Here is a 10,331-nt window from a genome sequence, read left to right on the forward strand (position 1 = left end):
GGAATTTCATCTAGTCACTTTCATCATGTTGGTTCGATTCGTGTTTGCTACTTTGATAATTTGATATGTGGGTGGACCGGTGCTTAGGTGCTGGTCTTACTTGAACAAACCTCCTACTTATGATAACCCTCCTGCAAGCATCCACACCTATGAGAAAAGTATTAAGAAAGAAATTCTAACCATAGCATTAAACTTTTGAATCCAATCGGTCCCTTACGGAATAGCGCATAAACTGGGGTTTAAGCTTCTGTCACTCTTGCAACCCATCATCTAATCGCTACTCCACAATGCATTCCCTTAGGCCCAAATATGGTGAAGTGTCATGTAGTCGACGTTCACATGACACCACTAAGGGAATCACAACATACATACTATCAAAATATCGAACACATATCAAGTTCACATGATTACTTGCAACATGATTTCTCCCGTGACCTCAAGAACAAAAGTAACTACTCATAAATGATAAACATGCTCATGATCAGAGGATCATTAAATAGCATATTGGGTCTGAACATATAATCTTCCACCAAATAAACCATATAGTAATCAACTAAAAGATGTAATCAACACTACTAGTCACCCACAAGCACCAATCTATAGTTCCGGTAACAAGAATGAACACAAGTGATTAACTAGGGTTTGAGAGGAGATGGTGTTGTTGAAGATGTTGGTGGATATTGCCCTCCCCAAGATGGGAGAGTTGTTGGTGATGATGATGACGATGATTTCCCCCTCCAGGAGGGAAGTTCCCCCAACGGAATCGCTCCGCCGGAGGGCAAAAGTGCTCCTGCCCAAGCTCCGTCCCGAAAGTCCCCTTCTCATTTTTCTAGGTCAAAATGACCTATATACAAGAATATGGGCACCGGAGGTGGGCCTGGGTGAGCACAACCCACCAGGGCGCGCCTAGGCTGCCTGGCGCGCCCAGGTGGGTTGTGCCCACCTGGTGGGGCCCCTCCGATAGTTATTTGCTCCAATAATTATCATATATTCCATAAAAAATCCTCGTGAAGTTTCAGCTCATTTGGAGTTGTGCAGAATAGGTAGCCTAACGTAGCTTTTTCAGGTCCAGATTTCCAGCTGCCGGAATTCTTCCTCTTGGTGTATACCTTGCATATTATGAGAGAAAAGGCATTAGAATTACTCCAAAAATCTTATTATGGATAAAAGTATCATAAATCACAGCAAGAAAACATGATGCAAATTGGACATATCATCTGGTTGCCCAATCATTCATTGTGTCAATGTTGCTTTCCTATTACCTTACCTGGTTGATGATAGTTGTGCCATATTTTGTTAATTTGGTGTAGGCTGGTGTGGTCTGGTTGCCCAAACGTTCGTTGTGTCAATGTTGCTTTCCTATTATCTGACCTGGCCAATGATAGCGATGCTAGTGTGTTAATTTGGTGCAGACTATTGAAGATAAGAAGACAAACTCTGAAAGCAGCAAGACAACCCCATTGTTTCTTTATGATAAATCTAGGCCGGGTAATATGGCAATAACTCTTGATTAATGTGTTTGGTTCCCCCTCCTAATTTATGTTATGATGTAGTGGTCGAGACACTCTCCACTATCAATAATACAAGCCTGCCAAAATCGCCATCTGAATCTGCTGAGTTTCCTCTCTCTCGAATCCAACGGAAAAAATGTATGTTTGTGAATGAATTACTGGTTGAAGCAATCATGGAAATCATGGAGGAATCAGAGGTGCACATTCTTGCGCAACAACAACTGATCAATGTTTTCAGAGACAGTGTAGCAAAGAAGGAAGAACTTGCTCATATGCTTATGGCCGTCATCCGCGCTGAGGTTGTAGATCGTTAAGTTCTGTTCATTTATTTGCACTGGCATCAATCTTTGATGCCCAGTGGATGTAATTTCCTGTAATATATGCTGGATGTGCAACATTTTCCTTGTATGCCGTACGTTTGCTTAGTGCGCCTCGCATTCCAGCTAACTGGTCGCTAGGAAGGCAAAAAGCTGTGAAATTATTAGTTAGCATGAACAGTCATGGGCCCAAATGAAGGAAGCCGCCCACTACCCTTAATGGTCTTCCCTAATGGGCTCGCATGGGCCAAAATTCTCATAGGCCATTGATTGATCGGTTTTTGTCTCGTCCATAATTGCTCGTCGTAATGGGCTCAAATTATAGCTGGGCCGGCATCGACGTTATCTAATTGGGCCTACAGACATGTTCGAACTCTACTAGGCCCATTATGTTAATGGGCCGTAACCAGGCAGAAAGCTCTATTTGGCCACTATAATTGAAACGAGCCAATAGTTAATGCTCGACCCTGTTACCTCCCGGGTCGTTAACAGGCCGACATCGAAGTGGGCAATAAGTGGGCGCATTTGATTTCACGGGCCGTTAATAGGCCAATACTAAGGTAGGGCTATATATGGCCCAACTGTATTGTGGGCCTTTAGCAGGACGAAAGTGACAGCGGGCTGGTACTGGACCATGAAGAGCATGGGTCGCTAAGAGGCCGAAAGTCGGGTCGGACTGTATATGGCATAACTGTGTTGTGGGCCTTTAGCAGGCCGAAAGCCAAACCGGGTTGGTATTGGTCATGAAGAGCATGGGCCGTTAAGAGGCCAAAACTCATGTCCGACTGCAAATGGCCCAACTCATTTATGGGTCGTTAACAGGCTGAAAGACACACCGGGCTAGAAATTGGCCCAACACTTAAATTGGTCGCTAAAAGGCCAAAAGACGTACATGCTGAAAATTGGCCCATCCCTTGAATGGGCCTTTAACAGGTCGAAACCACATGGGGCCGATATTGAGCCCAAATATATAGCAGGCTGTTAACATGCTCGAACTGACAATGGGCTGCAATGGTGTCAAATAGTTAACAGTCCGTTGACGGACCGAATTGGCACATCTCATATGGGTTGTGGGCTTAAATGGACCAGACACCAGTAGGCCCTATATGGGTCGGCCTGCTAATTTTGACTGGGCCGGCCTCTTTCACCTAAATGGGCCACTATTGGGCCTTGCCACGTGCCAACATATCATACGCACCTCCTATACAATGAGTGGATGACATCTGTCCCAACGATGAGCTGACACACGGATCATTCGACGAATGAGAATTTTACACGTGGAAAAACCCCATTGGTCGGGGCTGTTAACAGGTTATCGGATCCAAACCGGAACCCGATAGCTTAACGGCGACCCGTTACGGTGGATGCCACGTGTTGGTTACCCTTGACGAAAACACTTCCATGACGCGTCACTTATTATCATGGAAGTGGACACTTTCGTGATGATAATTTTGGTATTGTCATGGAACACTTCTACGACAGCACATGTATGACTATCTTGATTCTGTCATAAAATCGTCATGGATGTACATGCATGACAGAAAATGTGACCTACTGTGACAAACACGTATCATCACGGAAGTGTATTTTTTTGTAGTATCGCATCACCCTTAACGATAAAGGAAATAACTTGACAATATATAGTAATAGTAAAAAATTCATCATGAGCAAATAGGGTGGCTATATCATTTAATTTAGTAAGATGTGCCACAACAGTTTCAGTTTCATGGCCATGGAAAGGATCAGATCAACCAAAGTAATTAACTCTGGGTCGACGGAGAATTCATAATCCTTATTAGTAATAAAGATAGGTGAAGTAGCAAACTTAGGTCATATTTCATTCTAGAATTCAAAGATTTTTCTTTCAACTTGCATGGTAATTTCTTAAGATCATCTCTGTCCTTACATGCAAGAAAGTCCCTAGTTACCTCTCCATCCATAACATAACCCTTAGGCATCTTAGGCAATTCATATCTAGGATAGCTAGGTCTAATAGGTGTTTCATAATTTTCAGTTTCAATAACTTCATCAGCTTCAGTAATCTCATCAGTTTCAGTCTCAATTTCTTTAGCTCTACCAAGTAGTTCATCAAGAAATTCACCTAGTGGCACATTCTTATCAAGCAAAGTACTAGCATCATTCATAGCAGAAGTAGCATCATCAATTACTTGCGACATATCAGGATTAATAGCAGGTGGTGGCGTTGCAAGCTTACTCAAAACAGAAGGTAAATCAAGTGCAGAGCTAGATAACAGTTCCTTATCTCCCATCGTCTTAGAGGGAATGATCTTGGTTCTATCATCCTTAAGATTATTCATAGTTATCAATAGATATAAATCCCAAGTGACTCAACAAATATAGCTATGCTCACTGGCAACGGCACCAGAAAAAGGTCTTGATAACCCACAAGTATAGGGGATCGCAACAGTTTTTGAGGAGTATTCAACCCAAATTTATTGATTCAACACAAGGGGAGCCAAAGAATACTTGTAAGCATTTGCAGTTGAGTTGTCAATTCAACCACACATGGAGACTAAATATCTATAGTAGAGTGATCGGTAGCACAGTAGTATGATAATTTAGTAGCAATGGCAATAATAGTGTTAACGGTAATAGTAGTAGTTTTGCAGCAAATTTAACAGTAGCAACAACAGTAGTAACTTAGCAAGAACAATATGTGAAAAGCTCATAGGCATTGGATCCGTGATAATGTTAGATAATATTCATCATGTAACAGTCATAACCTAGGGAGACACAAAACTAGCTCCAATTCATCAATGTAATGTAGGCATGTATTCCGTATATAGTCATACATGCTTATGGAAAACAACTTGCATGACATCTTTTGTCCTGCCCTCCCATGGCAGTGGGGTCCATAAGGAAACTAAGGGATATTAAGGCCTCCTTTTATTAGAGAACCGGAACAAAGAATTAGCACATAGTGAACACATGAACTCCTCAAACTACGGTAATCACCTAAAAGAGAATCCCAATTATTGCCACCTTGGGGTATGCGGATCATAACACGTAGCAGGTGCATACAACTTGCAAGATCGGATCAAGAACACAAATATATTCATGAAAACATAAAGGGTTCAGATCTGAAATCATGGCACTCGGGCCCTAGTGACAAGCATTAAGCATAGCAAAGTCATAGCAATATCAATCTCAGAGCGTAGTGGATACTAGGGACCGGGCCCTAACAAAACTAACTCGATTACATGATGAATCTCATCCAGCCCATCATCGTCCAGCAAGCCTACGAAGAAATTACTCACTCCCGGCAATGAGCATCATGAAATTGGTGATGAAGGATGGTTGATGATGACGAAGATGAAAGATCCCCCTCTCTAGAGCCCCGAACTGACTCCAGATCTGGCCTCCCGATGAAGAACAGGAGGTGGCAGCGGCTCCGTATCGTAATACGTGATGAAACTTCCTCTCCTATTTTTTCTTGGAAAATAGGAATTTATAGTATCCAGATTAGGGTCAGCGGAGCCTCATGGGGCCCACTACCCACCAGGGCACGCCAAAGGGGGGTGGCGCGCCCTGGTGCCCAGTGGGCAGCAGTGGCCCCCCTCTAGTGGGTCTTTGTCCCAGTATTTTTCTTTTATTCCAAAACAATTCTCCAAAAGGTTTCGTTCAATTCCGAGAACTTTTATTTCTACACAAAAACAACACCATGGTAGTTCTGCTAAAAACAGCATCGGTCTAGGTTAGTTTCATTCAAATCATGCAAATTAGAGTTCAAAATAAGAGCAAATGTGTTTGGAAAAGTAGATACGACGGAAACGTATTAGTGCGGGGGGTGGGGGGGTCGCGGCACCACCGATCGGGGCCATGACACCGTCGAATGTGGTGTATGGGGTACATGCTGCCGCGAGGGTAGGCCACCGTCAGATGTGTATGTGGGTTCTGTACCGCGCTACCGGCCATATGTGGGTGCTTGATATAGATGTGTGTGATAATGATTGTATAGAGGCAAAGACTTAGAAATTGTGTTGTTCTTAGAACATGTGAATGAATTTTGTGATAATGGTTATATAGAGGCAAAGGCTAAAATGAGTCATGTGCGTAACAGGATGATGTTCCCAATCTGCAAATCTGACTGTGCAAATAGCTTGTTATCTGGATTGCCATTCAACCTCTACTTGAAGGAGGGTGCTACTTCTGAGTTGCATTGTGATTTCCCCAAAGAGAAAGGGTGAAGCAATATAGTAGTGGATAGTATTTCCCTCAGTAGAGAACCAAGGTTGTCGAACCAAGGAAACACCCGTCAGGAGTACCTGCACACACAAAAGCAAATACTTGCACCCAACACGGGCAAGAGGGTTGGCAATCCCCTTGTACTCGTATCAATAAATATTCCAATCATAAACCCACAATTCATCGGATCCCAACAAACACACCGCAAAAGAAGATTACATCAGATAGAACTCTAAGGAGAACATTGTGTTGAAGATCAAAGAGAGAGAAGAAGCCATCTACCTAATCATGGACCCGTAGGTCTTTCGTGAACTACTCACACATCATCGAAGGTGCAACAAGATTGATGTAGAAGCCCTCTGAGACCCAACCCCCCTCCGACAGAGTATCGGAAAAGGCCTCCAGATGGGATCGTGAAATAGCAGAAGTTTGCGGCGGCGGAAAAATTGTTTCGGGTGGCTCTCTGTTGGTTTTGGGATTTATGGGAATTTATAGGCTTGGAATTAGGTCAAACGGGTGTACGGGGGGTCACAAGCTCAGATGCCCCCCCCCCCCTTTGTGCACTGTTTGACTAAGAAAAACATCGCCACACACGTCATGGTATGTTTTTTAGTATTGTTTTTCTCTTTTTTCTGTCCGTAACACTGTGTGACGATGTGTTACATTTATATCGATTTGATATTTGCACATCACCTCCGCAGCCTCCAAAATATTATGGAGTGTGCTCCATACACATTATGAAGATAGAGTCGCTCTTAGTTATGGTTATGTAGACCAAGAATTGACCCAGAGTTACACAAAAATTACTATCTCTGCAAACTAATATAAGACCTTTTTTAGACACTTGACAGAGGAGTACTTACGTAAAGATCTGAGTGAGTGCGAGATCTTGAAATGAATGCTGAGCAAATGAAACATTGCTTTAAGCAGAGCATGCGGTTGCAGTGATGAGGCTTTCCGTGTACCATTAACTACTCTTTGAAGGAACATCATCTGGTACTGGGCCGGACAGCAGAAGCTACCGAATGCATGGACTTTCTGTAACCAAAGGTGGTTAACAGCCTCCCTCATGGCTGCTGGTCGGTGGCATGATTATGTCGCTGTCACCTGATAAAAAGGCTCATGGATTGAGTGTTGAAAGATGGCCTAACCGAACCGCCCAAATCATCAGGCTGGTCACAATGGGCAGGAACATAAGCTAGCAACCTACACACTTTTCTAGACTATATTACTATCTTTATAATGGGTAGAAACATGTATATAGTGTCATGCAACGATGTATTTATTAGGTCATAAATTCATTATTTCTTGAAGTGTGTAATGTTTCGGTAACTTAGCTAGTTACCACAAGCAGCCTTTTCTTAATTAAATATATGTCACATAAGCAAAGTTGCATTGAAGTGTGTGATGTTACTTCTAAATTCCTGCCCATTATGACCAGCATCACAGATGTATCCCGCTGCGCAGTTAAGAACGACTTACGGTCGCACACATGCATGTGGCCTCGAATCGATGGACGGACTGTACGCATGCTCGAGTCTGGATCATCTATTCTAGCCCGCCTGCCAACACGCATGGTCCAGCGATCTAGTCAGGCAAGCTGCGGCTGTTGCTGATTTCGACCAAAGGCGTCCAGGAGCGTGCTTGCCTGCCCTACTAGCATAGCATCGTGTGACAGACAGGTAGGGGTATGGATGCTGGACATGTTTTGTACTACAAGAAGCTGCCAGGCACGCCGCAGGTAGCTTGGACTTCACCAAGACCGGTGTTTATGAAGTACTACGTACTATACATTACACATACTTAGAAAATGTTTATTCTTCTTTCATTAGTAAGTACTCCCTCCGTTTGGAATTATTTGCCGTAGAAATAGATGTATCCAGATATATTTTAGTTTCAAATACATTCATATCCGAGACAAGTAATTCCGAACGAAGGGAGTATATGACAGTGCGTTATAATGGGAGATAAAAAATACTTACACATCCCTTTCCTGTAAGGGCATCTCCAACTCTGAGCGCTAGTGCACGAGGCTAGGAATCGTATTTTGGCCGATAAACAGCTAAGGTATTTAATCCCCAGCCAGGCCTGGCATAGGCGCACAAAAAAGCAGCAGGCGCTTGGATGCAGCTAGCGACTAGTACAGTTTAGCGTACACGTCGTTTAGTCCATACTTAGCAGAGCACTGCTACACAGACGACGATTGCGGACCATTTCAGCACGACACTCCATATCGCAGCATCCATTTAAAACGCTAATGTACAGGAAGTTGTTGGAGCAGGCATCGGCCCAGGATCGTGCAACCACATGTCGTCCGTGAAGTAGTTTCGTACTTAGCACGTGCCGTTAGCATCTATTCCTTCCGTTTCAAATTATTTGTCGCAGGTATGGATGTATCTAAATGTATTTTAATTCTAGATACATCCATTTCTGCGACGAGTAATTTGAAACAGAGGAAGTAGAAGCAGAGAGCGCTTAGATATTTTCTCAGCCTTATCATATTTACTTTTCTCTTTTTATAAGCATCTATCTAAGCGTCTCCCATCCCTAATTGAGTTGGAAGCCAAATATGATAAAGGCTCGGTTCTTTTGGTCGATTCAATCATAATATTGAGAATCGACCTTTCACCCAGCTTTTTTCAGAATCTTGAACCTATATTTTTTACAATCCTAACTAGTTAGGATATGAATAACTAGGATTGTAAAAAAGATATGGATACAAGATTCTGGGAGAAGCTGGGTGGAGGGTCGATTCTCAAGATTCTAGAAGAATCGGTCAAAAGAACTGGGCCAAAGTGCTCTTTGGTAGAACTATAACTCAAATGAAACTTACTCCAAACTGAATTTGATAGAATGAAACTGATATCGGTAAAGCGGAGCAGTCCCAAAAGGACCCTTAGTGGCAACGGTGTCATTCCTGGTCTTTTTCTCCTTCGTTGATTGGAACTGTTTCTACAAGTACATATACAACACGCCAAAATAGGGTTTGGTTTATTCCATGGTTTGAAAGAAAAGGCTTCGGCGAATAAGTTTGTGGTTGGATGGTTAGGTGAATAATGGTATCCCTAATCAATCAGGGTTTAAGTCTTAGACTTTACATTGGTGCTTGCATTTTTCTGGATTTATTTCAAGCCTTTCGATAATGTGCCTTCACTCTCTCGGATGTGATTGTAAGGATAGGATGTACGTGACTCCGTTTATAGTGGTGAGTGTATATGCGTATGTACAAGCATCATCATTCTCAAGATGATATGTCGGTTCGGTCTCTTAAATATGATTGTAAGGATAGGATGTGCGTGCGTCCGTTCATAATGGTGAATGTATATGCATATATATGAGCATCTAAAAATATATTTTTCCTAATGAATCTGAAGTTCAATTAAGAATTCCCCTTTATTTCTTCCGAACGAGCGAGACTAGCTTTTTTTTAGGGAAAATGAACGAGACTAGCTGACGTCGAGGGGGCCTCATATTCATGTGAGCCAGCGCATGTTCTCTCCGTTTCAAATTACTTGTCGTAGGTATGGATATATTTAGATATATTTTTATTCTAGATACATCTATTTCTTCGACGAGTAATTTGGAACGGAGGGAGTAGATGCGAGCGCATTTTATTCCTCCTGCCTCACTCGATCGCATTTTAAAAAGAGAAAAAATGCCAAAAAAAGAAAAAAAATCATGAATTCAAATATGTTCATGAAATTTGAGAAAAAATTCTTGAACTTGAAAAAACTTCATTGATTTGAAAAAAGGTCATCAAATTTTAAAAAAGTTCATCAAATTCCAGAAAAAATCATTGATTTTGAGAAAAAATCATCCAAATTGAAAAGTTCATGAAGAATTCATTCAAATTTGAGAAAAGTTCATCAAATGAATTTGAGAAGGCTGTAGAGCCCTCGGGCACTTGTGGACAAGCGCTTGAGATGCCCTGGTGGTTGCTGCGCTTCCTTTGGAAAAAGTCGAAATCACTAGTTGAGTACTCATTGCAAAGATCATTCTATCTCCCTGACCGTGATAAGTGGCGCACATGCAGCGCGTCACATGTCGCAACCTAGGAGTTTTCTTTTTTTTGTACATCTGTTTATTCAAAACGTTTTATCTCTCAAACCGTGTGTCCGAATCTCGAATCGCTTTCACCATTGGATTCCTCGCGTCGAGATCTTCAAAACTAGACCCCATGTTGATAAGTTTTGATGAACTTTGTTTCACGAAAAAATCGAACGAAAAACGGAACCGGGAGCACGTGTTTTTCCCTTTCGGTAAGAGGCATGCCCATGCCTCTCACGAAATCACAACC

The sequence above is a fragment of the Triticum urartu genome, chromosome 7A, assembly GCF_056163025.1.
Source record: "Triticum urartu cultivar PI428250 chromosome 7A, HENAU_Tu73, whole genome shotgun sequence".
NCBI lineage: Eukaryota > Viridiplantae > Streptophyta > Magnoliopsida > Poales > Poaceae > Triticum > Triticum urartu.